Source organism: Gobio gobio (genome assembly GCF_949357685.1).
Source record: "Gobio gobio genome assembly, chromosome: 12".
NCBI lineage: Eukaryota > Metazoa > Chordata > Actinopteri > Cypriniformes > Gobionidae > Gobio > Gobio gobio.
Window position 1 is genome coordinate 30,282,682 of NC_137105.1, and position 23,228 is coordinate 30,305,909.

At 36.6% G+C, this 23,228-nt stretch overlaps 1 protein-coding gene across 11 annotated transcripts in view; it reads left to right on the forward strand.

Moving 5' to 3' along the window:
- The window catches only part of arid1b (AT-rich interactive domain 1B), a 127,415-nt gene that overhangs the window by 9,520 nt on the left and 94,667 nt on the right, over positions 1–23,228 (forward strand). The window lies entirely within an intron of this gene.

Sequence of the window (23,228 nt, forward strand, 5' to 3'; positions counted from 1 at the left end):
GACCCTTTGGTACGCTTGTACGATTCGCTGCTCTCTATGTACGCATTTTGTTGCATCTCGCATTTCAGCGGTTTCAGTGCAGTCTATGACGTTGATTCTGCTGCTGAGACACAGCGTGAAAGTGGAGTGAAAAGCTTTCGGCCAATCAGAGCGCTTCATTTTAACCCTCCGCTTACATGCCCGCCCCTCCTAGACAATGCTTCAAGCCCGCGCCGAGCGCGTTCGTTTCATTTCAGTGCCTCAAGCAAGCTAGGCAGGCCGGATAACTGCAGGCTTGCATGCCATGGCTGAACCGCCTCACAGAGATGCGCTGTTGGCGGTTACAGCCGCGGTTGACTTGACGAAAAATTATATTTAAAAAAAATTTGGGCGAGTGGCGGTTGAACCAATCAAATGGAAAAAAATATATACATTCTTAAATATTATTACAGTGCACTAAGCAAACCTGCAAGCTATGAGCCCAGCTGTCAGTATGGAGGCCTAGCTTCTCGTAGATATTTTAAAACAGCCAGTCATTGTAGTCTACCACTCGGGGAATAGGCATTTAAAACATAGACAGATTATGGAGTGATATAAAAATGGCATCGGGCAATGGCAGCGCGACGCGAGATGTTCAGAAGAACGCAAGAGCTAAACTTCTAAGCTCAATAACATCCACAGCAACAAAAAAAAAAAAAAATAAGGTAAGAAAAATAGTCGAAAAAAGTTGCCCATCGTTTATTAGCAGATGTGCAAGGCAAGCGGGCAAGTTTTGGGGTTGTTGTGGATAATTAAAATGTGAACATGCACGTTGCACAGTTGTGCTGTTGACTTTCAGCAAATTTTAGTGAATGAATAGAGTTGGCGTTTCTGTAATATCAAAGCTCCATAATTAGTTTCTTGTATGATTTTGTTAGGCCTGCTGGTATAAATTAATTAACGTAACTGTTGTGTCGCGTCGCGTCTTGCCACATTCAATGTAGAAAGCATTGCTTTCGTTTGAGGGTGCTTAACTCGCACCAGGTGTAGACAAAAAGTTACCTGATTGTGACAGATGGTCGAATTCACATGACCCATTATAAATTAGCATTATGGTCTGCCATAGCCTACCCTATAGTATCAAAAAGACCAAAGCCATCTGATGCAGGGAAGATGAAAAATGGGGATAAAGACAGAGGTAAAGTGATGTAATGAATGAACAGTTTATCAAATTGCATAGTATTAAGATACTAGTAAATGAATGGCAGTTATTTTTACCTTAAACTTTATGCTAGCAATTGTGCTGGGTTGTCTAGAGAGGCACCAGACAGTGTGATTTTGCCTTAATCTTGTCAGATTTTTTTAAACGCATGGAATATCAGTTTTGTATTAATGTTTTACTCTACAGTTGTGTAGTTTTGTGTAGTTGTGTTAAATTATATACATTTTTATTTATTAATTAAAATTCATATTTAATTTGATTAAATATTAAATTAAATGTACATGTAAATTTGTAATAGTCTATTTATATAATAGCAACATTTTATGTCAAATTCAAATAAAATATCTACTACTCAGTTTCATTCATAGTGAAAATATGAAATGTGCCATAGTTTAGTGGAAGATTGCTGCCATCTACTTGAAAACAAACACTTTTGCTAGTGAACACGGTAGTTTGTTATTAATCTTACTATTTGTGTTTAATTTGTCTTTTGTTCTATTTTTGTATGACGTTTAACCATCATCAGCCTTTTTTGTTTATAATATCCTGAACACAAGGATGGGTGTGCAGTAACTGTATAACATTTATGGTCTACTTGTATTTGGTTATGGAGTAACTAATAAATCGTAATTGGTGAAAGTATATTGTGTATATTATGTATTTTAGTGTTAGGTATCTCATAGATTTCTTACTGGTGGGTGGACAACGGTGGAGCGTACATTGGTGGTGGGCTATCGGGCCCGCGGGGGGCCCGTGGGGGGGGGGGGGGGGGGGGTGTACTCATAAAGTTTCTTCAAGGTTGGCAGGTCTGCAATACCCCGCTGCAAAGTGTTTTAAGTCTGAACGGAACCGCGCTACTCGTTTGAGCTGCGCGGACGTTGCTCAGCTCGGAGCAATAATAGACAGCGCAACAACAGACAGCGCAACGGGGGCTCACACACGGGCTGATCTTGTGACACCGTTACTACACAGCACTGGGAGATCCAGTGAGAAAGCATTTGAATTCACCACAGAATTAATAACATCGCTACTGCAAGATCTAGTGGAAGCGTTTGGTGCAGAATTCTGTTATAAACCATAGATATCAGATCAAACAGAGCTAATGTGGAAACCAGGAGAAACATTGAGACAACATGAGCGAGGATCAGGGGTTTCAGCCACAAATCACCAACATTCACCATGATTTACTGTAGTAACATCACATGGAATGTTTTCAAGTGCTTCACACTTTTTCCAGCACTTAAAATCTCTAAATATTATCCAATTTTAATGTTATTTTTAATGTGATGATATATACTGTGGAATAGCAGGGGTTTATTTACATGCTGAAAGTTTTGGACCCCAGGTATGTGCTACAAAAGCCGCAAATATTTTTAAACAAAATAAAGTTAAAACTTGTTTTGAACAATTTCTTTGTTACCTGCAGATTGATTTTAAGTAGGAGGGGAAAAAAACTATTTAAATCGTAAATCTGATTTTTTGTGAAAAAATCAGGGATTTTTTTTTTAGGCCAGCAGTTTGTAAGCAGCCCTAATTCTTATGTATATAGCCTACTGTACATATAAGGAAAAATAAGTTTGCCTTAAAATAAGTATCATTAAAAATATTACGATATAAGTTATTAACGTTTTAAAATTTCACATTTAAAGAAATCTAGTGTTTGATCATGTCTAAATATGTATTCAAATGCAAAACCTAAAAATAAGTAAGCAGTTATGATCTGGAATACTTTTTTGAGCAACTAGACTAGACAGGCCTACATGTATATTTATTAAAGAGTGGGTAATGGCATTACAAATGAAAATTATTATTTTTCCAGCCACAAAATAACTGTAATTTGCCTCTTTCCATTGGAATTATCTATTTTAACCTTAATTACTACACGAATTGTAATGTAAATAAGAAAATATTGACAAATATTTTAAGTGCTCATTAATGGACCATAATTATTTCACAAATAGTATTTAGTATCAAAAGATCTCCTCAAAATATTCAATAAATATTATTAAACTAAAATATAGAACATTTATTTAATTGAAAAATAGTTTAGGTGTATGGTCACATTTGACCACTAATGAGTATGAGTGTGACAAATTAGTAAGGAATACTTGAGGGCTAAATACAAGAATAACATTAAGTTATTGTTTGAATTTAGTATTAAAACTTTAAAAAATTGAAAAGCTTCGACTTTGTTTCAAATCAAAAGCAGGTTTGGCAATTTCGTGTGAGATTTACTTGGGCAGAGTGAGAGCATGAGACAGAGCCTGAAAGCGTGTCTCATGCCAAATGCCTGAGAGTTAGACTTATGGTCGAATGGAACGCACCTTGTGTGTGTGTGTGAGAGACGCATGAGTGACAGAGACGGAGGGAGAGCAGGGAAAGGAAATGCTGCTGAACGAATACGCTGCGTGTTTATAAGAATAACGAAATGCAATATGTGGCGGCCGGTTTTGATTCTGTAGTGCACCGCCACAAATTAGTCTATGTGTGGGAAACACAGCTATGCAAAAATCTTGCCTCGTCTCGTTCTCTTGAACCCAATCTTGTGTCCCGTCTCATCTCGTGAGCTAAGTGTCTCGTCACACCCCCAATAGGAAATCCATTGGAATAATCTTGCACTCTTGTGATGCTGATGGAACAGCAGAAATGCAGCCGTTACCCTGGTAACCTCGTAAACAAAGCAGCTGCACTGCTTTCTATTTCTGAGCAGTATTTCAATGTTTCAAACGGCCATTCAGATTTGTATGCGCTATTCTGTTCATCACAGCACCAAATCCTTAAATCCTTAAAACTTAATAGGATATTCATTTTCAAACTTGAACATTTTTTAAATATTTTAATCTGGACTACAACATATAGATATTGATTGAAAATGTAATGATTTTTTATTATTATTATTGTTCGGTACACTTTGCAATAAGCTTCCATTAGTTAACATTAGTTAACATAAACGAAAAATACTTCTAAAGCATTTATTAATCTTAGTTATTGTTAATTTCAACATTTAATAACACATTATTGAAATCAAAAGTAGTAACCGTATTATTTAATGGACCTGAGCAAACTAACAATGATACCAAATATAGCTATTGCTAATTAACTAACATTAACTAATGAGACCTTATTGTAAATTGATACCTATTGTTCTTTTTAATTCTTTTGCACTTTAATCTGTTTGAAACATTTGTTTACTCTATCATTTTTTTGTGTATAGCTTTATTGTATATATGTTTATATGTTCTTTTTGATATTTACATTTATGCATTTTATATGATATAAGAAACAGTTATAGTATGACAACTTTTTTTGCAACTTATTTTAATATTGTGATAATTAGGGTTGCGTACCGTTCACATTTTAACTGGTATCGGTACCGATACCCAACGGTAAATTTTTTCCGTACTTTAGGGATGTTTACATCAATAACTATAAATAAACTGTAAGTCATTTATAGAAGTGTTATTGACATTATGCCAGAGCTGCCCTGGTCTCTGTCTGCCATTGTCTGTGATGTTTGTATACTGTAATATTTACTAGTAACTAGTAAATAGTAGGCTACTAGGTACTTAAATTTAATTGATAAAAACAACCATATTTTTTCTTTCTTTTTAATTTCATTTCTATGAAAAGATTTCCCACAAATGATGTGTTGTGTATTTTCTGGTAATCAAATGAAGACATAAGACATTAATATAATTAATCTTTTAATTTAACTTTTTTTAAACTTTTTTTTTTAAAACGGAAAAAATAATTCAAAACAGAAAAATGTAAATGTATTACTTAAAAATGAAGTTTTTAAATTATTATTACATTAGTGTTAGTATTATTAATTGAGACGTATCTAAATTCTACTGTACAAGTGATGTATTTGTCAAAATAAACCAGACTTTTATTTTGACGGGTTGCCGTGAAGACTTTTGAGTTTCTGTGTGATTATGATATGACGGTAGTTTTTCTCAAATGAAATTGTAAAATGCTCATAAAGTGACTCAGAGCGGCTCTGGAGATGTTGTTCGTGCGTTCATGTCCTCATATGAGATGGCAGAGATACACGCAACGTCATAGCGAGTGTGTGTATGTGTGTGGTAAACCACGCTTCTACGGCATTCATTCGCACAGAGACACGCAGGATTCGTATTTAAATAGTCTTTTTACGGTTTAATAATCACAGACACAAGTCTATAATATCACCAGATGCGTTCTCAGGTACCGAAATTCGGTACCGATTGATTTAATGTGAATCGGTAGTACCGACGTAATTCGGTCAGTGCCCTTAAAAGTACAGAGTTCGGTACCCAACCCTAGTGATAATACAGTGATAAAAGCTTCAGAAATTATTGCAACATAAAAAATTGATGCGGTCTCATGCCTACTCACAATCGGCACAAAATATGTACACAAAAAAAAATGTGCTTGGGCCTAATGTTGCTTGTCTGATGGCAGTACTTAATTTTTTACCAAACCAGAATGTTTTTACCCACCCCAGCTGGCTGCCACATGGGGGACTATTCTTCTATGATATCTACTTTCTATGCACAGCTACCTTTAACTACCAGAATTGGCAACACTGACTCATAGCTCTCAAACAGAGATAGCAACGGTGCTCTTCATGCTGTTGAGTCCACAGGAAACTGAAATGTCCCACAAGCCGGCGGTCTGAATTGTGACAGCCCGAGGGGAAAAGCAGAGTGTGGTGCAGAAGGAACGACTCTGTTGTGCCTGTCAGCGTGGAGCGACAGTACTCCCAGTGTACCAGAGATGTTGACAGTCTAATGCGCCGGGTGTCTGTCAGAAGAGCTTGGCAGGCAGTCTGGTTGGGCTGGGCCGTCCTATTCTGGGTACAGACTGCCCTAATAAATTTAGCTTGGAAAGCTGGACTGTGTTAAGTTCAGCACCATTGCCTTTGAAATGACTCAAATCAAACCAGTAGTATTGTAACCAAACATGTTTCATTTTCTACCACATCACTGTGAATTCTGTTTCATGTTGTCTTTAAAATATAACTCTAACCTAATCGTAGTTTTTGATTAACGCCAAAATGTGAAGGCTTAAGCCAGAAACATACTTTACTTAAACGCAGATGTGAATGTCTGGCCAGCTGCTGAATCAAATGTATCAAATGACAAATGTATTGTTATAAGTGTGAGATTGCAATCTGAATCTAATTTAATGAGACAAAAGGGTTGCGAACCTTGAAGTAGACAACACATCTTTTTTTGCGTTGTCTACAATGACTGCGCTACAGCCAGTGTAGCCCGGTTTGAGAAAAAAAAAACTCTTTAGATTCTTTTAACAATTTAGTCAGAATTACTTGCAAACGCATCCATTTGAGTCATTCTAAAGGTGTACAACTACTTTTTTATATTTTTTTTTTACTTTTTTTTCACAGGCGAAATGTAGTCATTTCAATAGATCCCATGCAATCTGGAATTTTGTGAGAGGGTGAAATATTTCCCCACAGGTTCAATTGGTCACATGGATTTGAGTTGGTGTTTAAAAGTTACTTCTGTATGAGCTGAGCTGTGCTTCATACATTTCTACATTACCAGTAGTATTGTCATCACAGTAGACAATACCTGCAAAGTTTTGCTAATATGACCACACCCTAACAAATCATTCTGTCAGTCTGTCAGAATGGTTAGTGAATTAACATCTGACTCAATTTACTGGACCAGGCACCATTATAAGTCCTATTCGCCTCACTGGTTTGCGATTGTAGCTCTGCTTAGCTTTTGCCACTTTTCCTCTGCATGGTACGGCTCACTTTTGGGGGGTGTTCATTACCTAGTTCCTGGTCCTTTTTTTTTTAGTACCACCTGGGTTAAGGTTCCAAGCAAACCGTACCGATACTAAAATGTGACGTGTAAACACTGCAGATCATTGGTCAGAGAGAAACTTCACTACCGGTGTCATTGGATTGGCGTCACGAGACAAGACACCAAAGTAAAGTGATCTGTTTAAATTTTAATCATTGTTTAAATCTATATATATATATATATATATGTATATGTATATATATATATATATATATATATATATATATATATATGTATATATATATATATATATATATATGTATATGTATATATATATATATATATATATATATATATATATATATATATGTATATATATATATATATATATGTATATATATATATATATATATGTATATATATATATATATATATATATATATATATATATATATATGTATATATATATATATATGTATATATATATATATATGTATATATATATATATATATATATATATATATATATATATATATATATATGTATATATATATGTATATATATATATATATATATATATATATGTATATGTGTGTGTGTGTGTGTGTGTGTGTGTGTGTGTGTGTGTGTGTGTGTGTGTGTGTGTGTGTGTGTGTGTGTGTGTGTGTGTGTGTGTGTGTGTGTGTGTGTGTGTGTGTGTGTGTGTGTGTGTGTGTGTATGTATGTATGTATGTATGTATGTATGTATGTATGTATATATATATATATATATATATATATACATACAGTGAGGAAAGTAAGTATTTGAACACCCTGCTATTTTGCAAGTTCTCCCACTTAGAAATCATGGAGGGGTCTGAAATTGTCACCGTAGGTGCATGTCCACTGTGAGAGACATAATCTAAAAAAAGAAATCACAATGTATGATTTTTTTTACTATTTATTTGTATGATACAGCTGCAAATAAGTATTTGAACACCTGAGAAAATCAATGTTAATATTTGGTACAGTAGCCTTTGTTTGCAATTACAGAGGTCAAACGTTTCCTGTAGTTTTTCACCAGGTTTGCACACACTGCAGGAGGGATTTTGGCACACTCCTTCAGACAGATCGTCTCTAGATCAGTCAGGTTTCTGGCCTGTCGCTGAGAAACACGGAGTTTGAGCTCCCTCCACAGATTCTCTATTGGGTTTAGGTCTGGAGACTGGCTAGGCCACGCCAGAACCTTGATATGCTTCTTACAGAGCCACTCCTTGGTTATCCTGGCTGTGTGCTTCAGGTCATTGTCATGTTCGAAGACCCAGCCTCGACCCATCTTCAATGCTATAACTGAGGGAAGGAGGTTGTTCCCCAAAATCTCGCAATACATGGCCCTGGTCATCCTCTCCTTAATACAGTGCAGTCGCCCTGTCCCATGTGCAGAAAAGCACCCCCAAAGCATGATGCTACCACCCCCATGCTTCACAGTAGGGATGGTGTTCTTGGGATGGTACTCATCATTCTTCTTCCTCCAAACATGTTTAGTGGAATTATGACCAAAAAGTTCTATTTTGGTCTTATCTGACCACATGACTTTCTCCCATGTCTCCTCTGGATCATCCAAATGGTCATTGGCAAACTTAAGACGGGCCTGAACATGTGCTGGTTTAAGCAGGGGAACCTTACGTGCCATGCATGATTTCAAACCATGACGTCTTTGTGTATTACCAACAGTAACCTTGGAAACGGTGGTCCCAGCTCTTTTCAGGTCATTGACCAGCTCCTCCCGTGTAGTTCTGGGCTGATTTCTCACCTTTCTTAGGATCATTGAGACCCCACGAGGTGAGATCTTGCATGGAGCCCCAGTCTGAGGGAGATTGACAGTCATGTTTAGCTTCTTCCATTTTCTAATGATTGCTCCAACAGTGGACCTTTTTTCACCAAGCTGCTTGGCAATTTCCCCGTAGCCCTTTCCAGCCTTGTGGAGGTGTACAATTTTGTCTCTAGTGTCTTTGGACAGCTCTTTGGTCTTGGCCATGTTAGTAGTTGGTCTTACTGATTGTATGGGGTGGACAGGTGTCTTAATGCAGCTAACGACCTAAAACAGGTGCATCTAATTTAGGATAATAAATGGAGTGGAGGTGGACATTTTAAAGGCAGACTAACAGGTCTTTGAGGGTCAGAATTCTAGCTGATAGACAGGTGTTCAAATACTTATTTGCAGCTGTATCATACAAATAAATAGTTAAAAAATCATACATTGTGATTATTGGATTTTTTTTTTAGATTATGTCTCTCACAGTGGACATGCACCTACGGTGACAATTTCAGACCCCTCCATGATTCCTAAGTGGGAGAACTTGCAAAATAGCAGGGTGTTCAAATACTTATTTTCCTATTTTTATTTAAATACTTATATATATAAAAAATCTGACAATTCTAGCTTTTTAATCTAAACCAGTATCACTAACACAGCTTCGCTAGCATTACGCTAGCCTGTTAACTAGTCAATATTACTGACTTGTTGTCTATAGCATTTCCAGGCCTAGTTATAGCAGTTACACACGCACAATAATGTATTTGTTCAGTATTATTTATATGAATACCTATTATTCAGGTAGCTAGTTATTAGCATTATTAGATTAGCAGATTAATTACTCCTCTAGCTAAGCAACTGCCATATAGATGAATGGTGATGCTAACAGATAGACTTCTCCAGCTATTGTATACCTCCTTGTTTTGACACAATTTGGGAAAACAGTGATGCGTGAACTCGAGTGTTTGGGTTCACATACTTGAGTGTCTTTTGGACCTTAGAAACACAAACTGCTATTTCAGCTCTCAGCCACTTTCTTTTCATTACCTCCAGATCCATTATACTGATCTTTGGTCAGCTATACTGACACGAGATCAGCAGGACAGCAGTCGTGTGCAGTTTCCTCCTGTGATTGCCCCTGGGTACGGACGTGACCTTTTTAGAACGAAAGATCAGAATCAGCAATCTCCTCCTGGCACGGTGGAATGTAGGAGAGGCACTAATCAAGAAAGACATCACCGAATGTGGCCAGCACATAATGAGATCATTACAGGAGAGAGTTTTGGGGTAATCTCTAACCTGAGGGGTGCGCCAAGCATTTGTGCAGCTGTTAGTTGTCTGCGTTCTCGACCGAGAGGGACCCTGTAATGACTTTTATCTACCAGGAGACCCTAGATGACCAGAGGATGCTTTTTTTTTTAACAATCCTACCTGAAATTGGATGTTCATCTGGTCTGATACCAGGGGAATCCTGCTGTGTTATTTATATTGATCTTCTGTACAAAAAATAGAAGAAGACAAAGCTTAAAACCCAGAGGAAAGCACCATTTTAAGGCAGAGGAAAATGGAGACATAATGTCAAATATACTTATAAAGAATTGTGTATCATACTGGCAAACTCGTCACCTTTCGGGCAAAATTTGCTGTTCTAACATTTGAAATTGAAAATCATTGAATTGATTTTGTATTTTCATTTGGCCTCTGTCGTTTTTGTTGGACAAAACCATTTATTAGGCTGAAATGTTACACATATTGGATTATTTGAACTGTGAAGTTGTTTAAATCGTGTTTCCATAGACATTGTGTGGTTTCAATAGAAGTTTGTTACCTAAACAACATGCTGTTCTATTCAGAATGATCTTAAACAATTTCAACTGCTGATTACATTTTTAGAGTTAATTCTTTTCTGTTTATTAATTTTTTCGGTGTGTGGAGTTTGCATGTATGGTATGTTTTCTAGCTAAAAGGCAAAGTCCCTTTAAAGGAGTAGTTCACTTCAGAATTAAAATTTCCTGATAATTTGCCAAGATGTTCATGTCTTTCTTTTTTTCAATTGAAAAGAAATTTAAGTTTTTAAGGAAAACATTCCAGGATTGTAGTGGACTTGGAGTGGGATTTGAAGATCCAAATTTCAGTTTCAATGCAGCTTCAAAGGGCACTACACGATCCCAGCCGATGAATAATGGTCTTATCTAGCGAAACGATTGGTCATTTTCTAAAAAATGATATACTTTTTAACCACAAATGTTTGTCTTGTGCTGCGCCACGTATAACCTAATCTTGTCGGAAAGGTCACGCGTAACGTAAGCGGAAATACCGCGGTAGCCCAAAAAACTCCTACCTTTTTTTGTGAAAGGTTGTTTCATTTAGATTTTTTGCCTTTGTCTGTCTTTCTGTCTTCAGACCTTTTATTCTTCTTCAGCCATACAGTCTGCTGTTGTTTCTTCTGGTAAAGAATTTTTTTTTGCTCCTTTGCATTAGGGCTGAACGATTTTGGAAAATAATCTAATTGCAATTTTTTTAACCAATATTACGATTGCGATTTAATATGCGATTATTTTTTAAACTCTTTATCTTCTGTATTATTCAACAATACATCATTGTATAGTAATGGTGGAAATCTTTAATTGGTACCTCACAATCCGATTCCGATTCTGGGAGTCACGATCCGATTCCAAAACAATTCTTGAACTTTTTCCTTTTTAAGTTTTTAATAAATTAATAAGATTAATATTAATAATTAATATGTTTTTTATTGTGATATATGTAATTATACGCTTTTTAAAATAACTACACATTATAACATTTTAATTAAAACAATTGCATGTTAATAATTTTAAATATATAAACTAATATAGCTGCAAAACATAAAGTAGTAAATCATAAAGAGAAACAAAAAAAATATATTACAAGCAATGAACAAAGAGTGCTTTCAGTATTTAAGAGTGTCTGAACTGTGAGTGATTTTTCTCTTTCTCAGCTTTACTGTTGTTTGTTTATTAATGATGACATCATAGACAGCGGGAGACCTGCATTCACACTAATGCACAGATCTCTTTTGAAATATAAGATGTTTTTGCCCTGTCTGTTTAATTCATTAAACATTACTGATGGTGTTTACATTAATTTTGCGTCATAAAAGCATTTTGAGACGCGCACAGACGCGTGCTCGCAAGCACACTTCACAATGCGCCGCGTGAGCATTTGAAATGGAAAGCCTTCTGTCAGTGAGTTTCTAAAGACATGAATGAAGCCTTCGTTGAGCATTTGTAAGGAAAATACCGGCGGGCAAGAACACACACTGTAAAGGCCCATTTATACTTCTGCGTCGACTTAAGCGCGACACCAAGCAAAGTTTCTCACAGCGCTTATCCTGTGCAAAGAAGCCTGCGAATGTCATTGCAATTCGCGCCGTCGACCTTTCCGAACGTTATGAAATATTATTTTATGGTTCGTGCGTGATTGTGTGTGTGTGTGTGTGTGTGTGTGAGAGAGAGAGAGATATAATGGAAGCAATCAGAATACCGGTGTTTCTAAAACACACGCAGCGCCACCGCGCACCTGCAGTCAAAATCTAAGCTCAGAATCGTTCCAGAATCATTGGAGAGATGATAGTAGTCTATAGTATGAACAACACAATATCAGATAGATCAAACACAAACAGTTTTTTTTTTCCTTTTAGGCCAGGCATAGGATATGTGTAACGTGCCAAGTTGATGCTTCTTCTGCAGACTTTACTCTCGCGTGTCACGTGACCAGACTGTAATCGCAGCCTTTGCAGTTAGGAAATCGCGTTTTATCATATCGCGATATTATCGCAAATGCAATTAATCGTTCAGCCCTACTTTGCATCACCAAAAGACCTACACTTTGCATCACCTACACTACTAGTGTATCTACAGAGTCTGCAGCCAATGAGTGTTTACATTCTCTCTTATGTTTAATGCCACACCTTGGGTCATGTCATTTCAGCATGGCCAAATACATTGCCCCCCCCCCCCCCATTTGAACTCTGTTTGCTCTTTTGTCTAATCAGACTCACATTGCGGAGTGTGATGATGGTGTTAGGTGTGTTGAATGAGCGTGTGTGAACTCAGGTGGATGAGGTGCAGGTGTGCGTGGCAGGGGGCTACAGGTCCTGACAGGCATTTTGAAGGTTCTGTAAAAGGACAGTTCCTATCACAACACAATCAGCAGAAGCCATCTTCCCCCACGAGGCACTGCCTCTGACCATCTGACCACCACTCACCTACCCTGCTGTCCACGTTTTTGACAAGCACAGTACATGTCAGAGAAACTGATTAAATGTGCTGTTTGTGATTAGACCCAATCTCTTTGTGGGATTTTGGAGCAATTCCGCACTGTCCGGTTAAATCCTGGTGTTTTATTTCAGTGATGGAAAGACTGGAAATGCACGGCAGTTATCCTCTGACATTTCCCTCAAATGACACAGATGGTTACAAATCCTAAAGAAAGGTGTCTAAATATTTATGTGCAGTAGGGGTGGGACAAAAAATCGATATGGCGATTTATAGTAGAGCCCGACCGATAAAGGATTTTTAAGGCCGATACCGATACAAATATTTGGTCACTTAAAAATCCGATATTCCGATATATCAGCCGATATATATATGGGAAAAAAACACTTAAACAGATTTCCCTTACATTAGTTATTTGTAGTTATTCATGATAACTCAGTCTAGCTCTAAAATAATATGAAAATGCAGTTTAAAAATAAACTTGTTTGTTTTATTGTCACAACAGAACAGAGGAACATAAAAATATATTAAAGTTCTGATAAATAAAATGTATAAAAATACAAACTTAAGATATGAAACTTAAAGTCATTTGGATGAAAACACAATAACAAAAACAAAACAAAAAAATCAAAGTTACCAGTATTAATAGATGTGGTAAGCTTTATAAATATAACTTTGAGCAAGACTGGGAAAAAAATATTCAGTTAAGTTCTGATAAATAACAACAGCAAAATATAAACTATATAAAGTATAAATATGAGCTACCTTATAATTACAATGTCAACTTGCTTATCCCTTTACATGCACTCTTTTAATTCTATCCATCAAGCTACAACAAACCATTTTCAATCATCATTGGTGCCTGCCTTCTAAAATCTACTACTACTGATGATGCAGTAAATCCATTATTTGTTAATGTGGCGTCTGAACGAAGTCACGCACTTTCGTTCACTCCTCACGTGCTTAACTTACGATTTACAATGCAGGGACTGGAACTACAAATATACTAGTTATAAATACAGTAATCATTACTTTATTTATGCAGAATAAGTTTGTTGTGATTTCCAAGGCGCATTAATGTTAGCGGTCTCCCACTGATAGCCATGGCATTAGCTAGCATTGTGGTTAGCGTCTATGATAAGTCATAATTTAGAAATATGTATACTTTTTCAAAATAACGGGCAGGGGAGAGATGATACGTCTCATGCTGTCAAACTGTCAGACTATTAAAGAAATACATCTTATTCAGTCACATTGTCCGAGTTAAACTTAGTCAGTCAACTGTAACAACCTAACGTTTACCAGCTCTCTTGGCTTAAGTTACATGTAACAGCAAAACTGGACTTGGCAGTTACACATTTTAGCAGTTACAAATTTGTCATGTTATTTGAGTTAAGAGAACTGATGGGGAGTTTTTTTTAATTGTTATTCAAGCAATGTATGTCTCGTTGCCAACTTACATGCACTTCACGGATGATCACCGTTGTGTTGTGATTGTGAATGCAGCGCTCAGCTGGTGTTGCTGTACGGCACGTTGTAGAGTGCCCTCTGGTGGACAAACTATGAAACGCCAACACTCAATGTGTTTGAGCGGTGTTTCGTCCTTTTTTTTCTCTTTTTTTTTTTAAATATTCATTTATCGGCCATCATAAATGCCGATACCGATAGTTTGGAAAAAGCCTAATATCGGCCAATAATATCGACCCATTTACATTTACATTTACATTTAGTCATTTAGCAGACGCTTTTATCCAAAGCGACTTACAAATGAGAGCAATAGAAGCAACTACAACAGTCAGAGGCTACAGTATGCAAGTGCTGTAACAAGTCTCAGTTAATCTAACACAGAACACACAGGATTTTTTTTTTTTTTTTTTTTTTTTTTTTTAGATAAATTAGACAGACAGAAAAATGAATAGAATGTTAAGTGCTATTCTTGATTGGTCAGGTGCTGCTGGAAGAGATGCGTCTTTAGATGTTTTTTGAAAATGGCTACAGACTCGGCTGCTCGAATTGAGATAGGCAGGTCATTCCACCAGGTGGGGGCAGTCCAGGAAAAGGTCCGTGACAGTGATTTCATGCCTCTCTGGTATGGCACCACAAGGCGTCGTTCACTGGTAGAACGCAAACTCCTGGAGGGTGTGTAAGTCTGAACAAGCGAGTTAAGGTAAATTGGTGCAGAGCCAGTGGTTGCTTTGAAGGCGAGTACCAGTGCCTTGAATTTGATGCGAGCGGCTATTGGTAGCCAGTGGAGTCTGATGAAGAGAGGCGTGACGTGCGCTCTCTTCGGCTCGTTAAAGATCACCCTCGCCGCTGCATTCTGGATCAGTTGCAAGGGTTTGATAGTGCATGCCGGAAGGCCTGCTAGAAGAGCATTACAGTAGTCCAGTCTGGAGAGAACAAGAGCTTGGACCAAGAGTTGTGTGGTCTGCTCTGATAGGAAGGCTCTAATCTTCCTAATGTTGTATAATGCAAATCTGCAGGACCGGGTTGTTGCAGTAATGTGGTCAGTGAATTTTAGCTGATCATCGATCACAACTCCAATTGTGAGTTGTGATCGATGTGATCGATCCGATATATCGGTCGGGCTCTAATTTATAGCGATATTCCCGGCCGCAAGACGTTATCGATACTCTGGCACCAAGTATCGATATTTTTTTATACAGACAGGGGCACTGCTAGCAATTTTGGACCCTATGAAAGAAAATGAGGTTGGACCCCCTACTGCACCAGACATACAAGCCAACCTAGCTATCCAAAATCTTTGTCTGCAATTTAATAATGCTGAACTATTATGCGAGCTCGCTCATTCCGATCAGGGCCGTTATCACCCAGAATGCCCTTTGTGACATGCTAGTTTGAAAATATGTGAAATAAGTAAGGCTGTCCCCGACTTAAGTTTTTTCTGTAACACTTTAGAATAATGGTCATTAGTTAACATTAGTTAATGTATTAACTAACATGAACTAACAATGAGCAATACATTTGTTACTGTATTTGTTCATCTTTGTTAACATTAGTTAATATAAATCCAGCTGTTCATGTTAGTTCACACTGCATTAACTAATGTTAACAAGATTTTAATAAAGCATTAGTAAATGTTGAAATTAAAGGTCCCGTTTTTCGTGTTTTTTTTAAGCTTTGATTGTGTTTACAGTGTGCAATATAACATGTGTTCATGTTTCGCGTGTAAAAAAACACAGTATTTTTCACACAATTTACTTATCTGTATACTGCTGTTTTCACTGTCCTCAAAACGGCTTGAAAGATTTCCCTGTTCTATGAAGTCCCTCCTTCAGAAACACGTAACGAGTTCTGATTGTGCCAGCGGTTCCCGTGTTGTGATTCGACAGCAGCGTAGGGCACGCAGAGCGCACGTTACCGGAAAGGTCACGCCTCTCACCATAACGGGGATGCATGCGCTCAATGATCTCTAAGTACAGCGTCCCTGGGAAAGCCAAACAAAGGTGACTTGACTCCGGGATGAAAATAACAGCGTCTCGACGACATGGCAACAAACAAACTATACGAACAACCGAACGCAACACTTCCTATTCTCCACGCGGGAGCAACAAGACCACGCCCCCTTTTTCGCGCATTCTTGTGGGCGGAGGTTAGTCGACATACTGCTCTACTGACGTAATTAAAGCAGGAAATACCAGGATGTAGTCCTAACCAGCCGTTCGCTGTAGGCTTTGAAAGGGAACTTCTGTTAAATAAAATATCTCGCTTGGCATTGAACTTTGAGCTTTATAATTTTACAGGTATTATAAATGCTCTAACAGCAACATTACACACTAACTAAAGTTTGAAAAATGGGATCACGAAGAACAGGACCTTTAACATTAACGAAGATAAATAAATGCTTTATAAGTGCAGTTCATGTTAATTAATGTAGTTAACTAATGTTAACTAATGACCATTATTCTAAAGTGTTACCGTTTTTTCTACTAGACTGGTAGTTAATTACTGGTAGTTAATTAATTACAATTAATTTACTTACATGTGTATATATATAAATGCACACTTCATACAGATTACATAATCAGAGAGTGGCATATTTCTTTTAGTTTTTAATGGTTTCGATTAAAAGACATTTCAAGCTTTCTGTTGACATATTTCTCATGTCTGTGAGGCAAGTAGCCTATACGCTGATTTTCGGTTCATTTATGAGACAGTTCATGCGCAATTCAAATGATCGCTCCCGCGCCTCCATATATTGTCTGCTTATTATTTATGAAATCCAGGCAATTGGTTGATGTAACAATGCTTAAAATTAAGATACATTTATACCAAAACGAAATTCACTTTAAAGAAAAGCTTTCTACAAAACAAAAGTCAAAAATAATTTCTGACCGACTTCCGACATTGCGTCTTTTGACGTGTCCAATCTTACTCATGCTGTTCACTTCTCATAATCGATATAGATTACATTAAAAAATAACTTAATATTTAAACATAAATATGAAATAAATACCTTTTTTTATTGGCTACAAAAAGTATAGTAGCCTACAGTACAGAGCAATTTCATGTCAAACATCCATTTAAGCGTTATTTTAGTACTTCCGTCAGTGAAACAACATACTACAGCCTGTAAAACATTTAAATAAATATCAGAAATTAATGGTAATATAAATAATATAAGAAAGTTAAATATTAGTTAAAAAAATATTTGTTTTATATTTCCCCACAGAGGTGCGTCATAGGCCGCTTTGCGCTGAAAGGGATGTAGGACACAAGCAGGAAAGAGAGCATCGCTTTTCTAATATCTTCATGTTTTCTCCTGATGTTCCAGAACTGTAAAAGGTGTGAAGAGCGAATCTTCCGCAGGGTCAAGAACTTTAGGCTTTGTTTGATTATGCGCTGCGAGAGAAAGCAAAACAAAAAATCTCTGGCGTGTATGAAATGCGTTATACAAATAAACTTGACGCACCTTAAGTCTAATAACAACACAAACTGTGTTAAATAGAATTTAAATGTATCTGTCCTACACCGTTTTCTACTTTACCACAGTAAATGATGCGAATATACTCATAATTAAAAGCAAACAAAAGGAGAAACCTTTATAATCGGCTGTGAGAGGCATAAAATGAATATTTGGGAAAATAAATAAGAGATTCCATGTCCAGTAGAATACAATGGAGTAAGCTATTGTTAAATTCATGGAAAATTGGGTGACCATATCGCAAAACGCAAAGCTTAATTTTGGGTCACCTCACAAAGCCTATAGCTCTCTCGTTCGCCATGAATCCATATATTTCTATGCATGGCTGTGATGTAACATTTAATTGTGAACCTATTATTTATTTTGTAAATTAAGCTTTGTGCTTCACTCGTGCCATAAATTCTCATACACAAAAGTGTTTTGGCCGGCCACCGCCGGTGCTACTCAGCCACCGCGGTTGCTTACCCGCACAGCCCTACTAGTATTAAATTACTACTACTAGTAATATAAATTTGAGATGTTGCTGCTATGAATGATAAGATGTGACCTTTCTTTACTATAAATAATTTGGTCACAAAAACTGTTCTCTCTAGAAAATAAGCATTTTCAAGCTTATGGCTGTTTGATAGTTGTATATGCACTTATTGTACATTGTTGCTATTTAAAAAAATAGATGAACTGTTAATAAATGAAATGCATGATCATATGACTTTTTGACACATTTTTTCATTTAAAGAACAATATCGTGATATATCGTGGACGATTTTCTTGCAATATATTGTCTGTCACAGAATCGCTGGTGTTGTGATATATCGTTATCTTGGGTTAAATATTGTGACATTATCATATCATGTGTTAACCTGTGAGATTCCCACCCCTAATGTGCAGTGGTTACAATGCAAAAAAAACAACAAAAAAAACAACTTTATTCAACAATGTCGTTCTAGCCTGTGTCAGTCTCCTATGCAGTTTACGTTATAAATACAGTGCATCTCAGTAGAACTCGAAAGTGCTGCACTGTTGAAATAAAAACTGTGTAGGAGACTGACACAGGGTAGAACGAAATTGTTGAATAGTTATTTTTGTTTTGTTTTTGCACAAAAAAAATTATTCTCGTCGCTTCATAAAATTATGGTTTTAGTTGTAGTCACATGGACTATTTTAACGATGTCTTTACTACCTTTTTGGGCCTTGAAAGTGTTCATTAAATTACTGTCAATGAAGGGGTTCAGAGAGCTCTCGGATTTAATCAAAAATACCTTAATTTATGTTCTGAAGATGAACGACGGTCTTATGGGTTTGGAACGACATGAGGGTGAGTAATTAATGACAGAATCTAAATTCTTGGGTGAACTATCCCTTTAATGACTAGGGATGGGACGGTATGAAAATTTCATATCACGATTATAGTGACCAAAATTATCACGATTATCAATATTCTCATGGTTTTGTTTAAATGAGATTAAAGTGTTCAAAAAGAACTGAGGCACACACTGAAAACATTTCAGTTTTATATTTGAAAATCAACAAATAAAACAAGCAACTCTATGCACCTTTTTAAGCAAGATTCTATTGTGGCATTTCCTTCCTTATAATGAACGCCGTCAATAGCAACGCATTAAAACACACAGCATACATCCTTGCAAATTTTAAGTAGTGATGCACCAATCATGATTTTACATGGCCGATTCCAATACAGATTTTTTTCAAGAAAACTGTCCGATTCCGATATAGATTTTCCGTTTTTTTTTTTTTTATACACGATAAAAGAATGAAAGTATATGTGAACAAGATGTTTATTTGGTATTTAACAGGCTAAATTGGCTTTTGGCTAATGAAAACAAGTCCGCAATCTGAAATGAACGGGAAATTGAATTGGAAATTAAAAGGCTGAAAGGTGAAATTAAAGGCAACAACTGCATATTCTGCAATCCAAACAAAGATGTTACTTAAATTAGCATTTGTTTTTAAATTCAGTGTAAAGAAAAAAAGTCTTTACCAGTGAAATTAAATAAAACCAAAGTATATAATTATTCCAAAGTGTTAAATCAAACAATGTTTAGTGCAACGAAAAAACTAAGATGCTACAGCAGGTGCTTTTTAGATCAAATTAAGTCAATGTAATTTTAAGGTAAAATAAAAATTATCATCCTATAGGCTACAGAACTTATAGTATTTAATTTCAAAAGTGCATGCATGCTCTTCTTTAGGCTACAAAAAGAAGTATTTCGCCTTTGTCACAAGTTCAGCTGAGCTGAACAAACGCTCACTATCTGCGCTTGTGCAGGGCGGAGAGGTGAGCTCGCGCAGGAAAGCGGCTCTTCATTCCCTTCAGCGTATCTCGTCTCTTCCCTCAGTTCTCCAGTTTCCGTTTGTAACACACAAGTGACATGTTCGCGAATGATTGCAATATAGGCGTATGTGCACGCGGGCACACTTCTGGAAAAATCGGCAGAAAAATACAAAGAAAACCGTTGCAGATCGCGCGCTAGAAGCAAAAACCGGCCGGTTCCGATTTTTGGCCGGTCAACCAGTGCATCCCTAATTTTAAGCGATAAAAACGAACTGTCAGTACATTTTATCATGGTTTATCGTAAAACCGGTAATTGTCTCATCCCTATTAATGACACAGACAACAGTAGCAATATTAGTCTGCTGTCAGTTTAAGAAAGAATGCACGGACAGAATAAGACACAACCGAGAATACTTTTATTTGTACATCATTTTGTGTGTATGTGTCTGATCAAGTGTAAATAAACGCGAAAGGAATCAATTCGGTGTTTGAGCACTGTCTGAAACACGCCCCTCTCGCTCTCTCAGTGTGCGAGTCCCGATTTTCGCCTCTTCTGCCACATTTAAAATCATTTGAATGTGTAAATTGGCAAGACAAAACCCATCCAAATATTTTCACTGTATGATGATCAAACTTAGCAGTTAATCCACGAATCACATGCATGCCGGACAGTGAGGCCTGGTCAACTATGATCCGTTGCACCCCTAATAATGAACACTTATCATCACGATTGCTATCTTACCAGAGGTGGAGAAAAATCCTACTCCAGCAAGTAAACATGTCCCTGTCCCCAAAAATGTTGGTACTAAAAAGCGCTTCCCTCTACGTTTTCTGCTGTGCATTGTTTATTATTTACCATGCATGCGCAACTCTGCAACTCTGCACCCCATATATATATATCACCCGAGGCATTGCTGTCCACATTGCTATGGCTTGGACTTACTTCCTAATGGAAAACGAGAAAAAACTGATTGAGAAAATTATTTTTGCAGTGTAGATTAGGGTTTGTCCTTGCTTGACTTACGTTTCCTCATTAAAGAAGCTCAGAAGCTCAGAGAATATAGCTCTCAAGTCAATTCCCATCCGAGCCTTGTGAGTGTATGTGCACGTACCGTCGCTGACATACTTCTGCATGTATTAGAGAGATGAGCAGGAAAAACACATCATCATGGTTTGTGGATTTGTTTTCTGTTTGGTATGAATGACAAATGAGAATTACAGTGGATGAAGGGAGCGGGTAACGGGGGGCTCAGATGGGAGGACAGCGTGCCAATAGCAGCTGTTGCCTTGAAAAGCTCTTACATAAGAGCGTCACAATAACAGCTTGTCGTGAATCAAAGGAGGGGGAACAGTTGTGGATTACTAAAGCACTAACACACCCACGGGGACCCTCTGTGTTCAGATGTCTCCCATCATCCCTCACTGGCTACGTTCACACAGCGGCAGAATACGGTTGTCCGTCATGTTTGGGGTGCTTTAATATGGTTGTGTTCATCCACAGTTTGATTTTAAAAGAGACTGACTGCATTTTTTAACCGAAGTGACTCACAACAAATGATTATTTTGATAATCGATTAATCTGTTGATTTTTTTCTTTGATTAATCGATTAATCAGAGGAAAATCCAAAAATGGGGATTTTTTAAAAAACTTTCATTAATTTTAATCCATCATGCATTAAACTATCAAATATAAAATATGTTTATTATTTATTTTCATTATCGATTTAATGTTTATTTTATTGTCTAGTTGTTGTGGCCCTACTCTCAACCAGGACTCACAATTGAATTTTGAAAACATGTCACTAATGCTATATCTGTCAACCTATCTCAGGCTGAAAAATTACAGAAAATAGCAATATACTGTGGTTGGAGAGCAAAACAAAACACCTGTTAAGTGTTTTGCTGGAAAGATCAAAACTGTTGGATCCAGAGAGTTTTTGACCGAAATCTGGCAGCAGGACTTGCCAGAAAAATGATTAAATAAATAAATAAATAAATAAATAAATAAATAAATAAATAAATAAATACCTTAGACACAATTCAATTAAACTTTGAAATATGAATTTTGTTGTGATTTATAATTGAATGTATTAAACATAAGAAATATATTGCAATGATGCTATTATAACAAATGTTGTATTTCATAATAATAATAATGGGAAAAAAATTGTACAACTGTAAAATTGCAGATTTACCAGATTTACTAAACCAAAAAAGCGCAAATGGTAGTTTAAAGTTCTGCACGTGATTTACTGACAACACAAATTAAAGAACACTTTAACATTTCACTGCGTGTCTTTAGTAAATCCTGACAGTAGTTTTTTAACTCTTTAAAAGAGGGTGTGCGCTGGCACAAGCTGTAAGTAAATCTGTCCCATAATATTTACATCTTCATTTCCATCAAGCTTTTATTTTGGCAGTTGGCATTTATTTGGCCAAGTTTCCTAAAGAAAATGTTATTAGACTACTTGACTCCTGAGCAATCAGACGTTTTAATAGCATCTCCAAAATTTCAGTGGAAAAACGTGTTTCTCAGAATCAGTTCAAACTGTCATTTTCACTGAATAGATTCAAATTTCTGATTCATCAGTTGTTCATCAGCATCACTCAGATGTTCTTGGAAGTAGTGTTCATTTGGTCAGCTATTTTTTCATTTATTCTTAGTCCTTTGTCAAATGTACTTTTTAGTTTTTATCAGATTTATTCAACCTTGTCCTGTTTTTCTTTAGTCAAGTTTTAGTTGACAAGGGCCCGGTTTCACAGACAGGGCTTAGATTAAGCCTTTTGGCCTTAGTTTAGTTAGGCCATTTAAGTATCTTTTATAAACATGCTCTAGTAAAAAACATTACTGGTGTTCATCTTGAGATAAACAAGGGCAGTTCAAAATTGCTTTCTTTTAAAAGAGCTTAAACATGCATTTTAGTCTTGGACTAGATTTAAATCCTGTCTGTGAAACCAGGGGTAAATGTCAGGGCATTTTAGTCAAGTTTTAGTTAGTG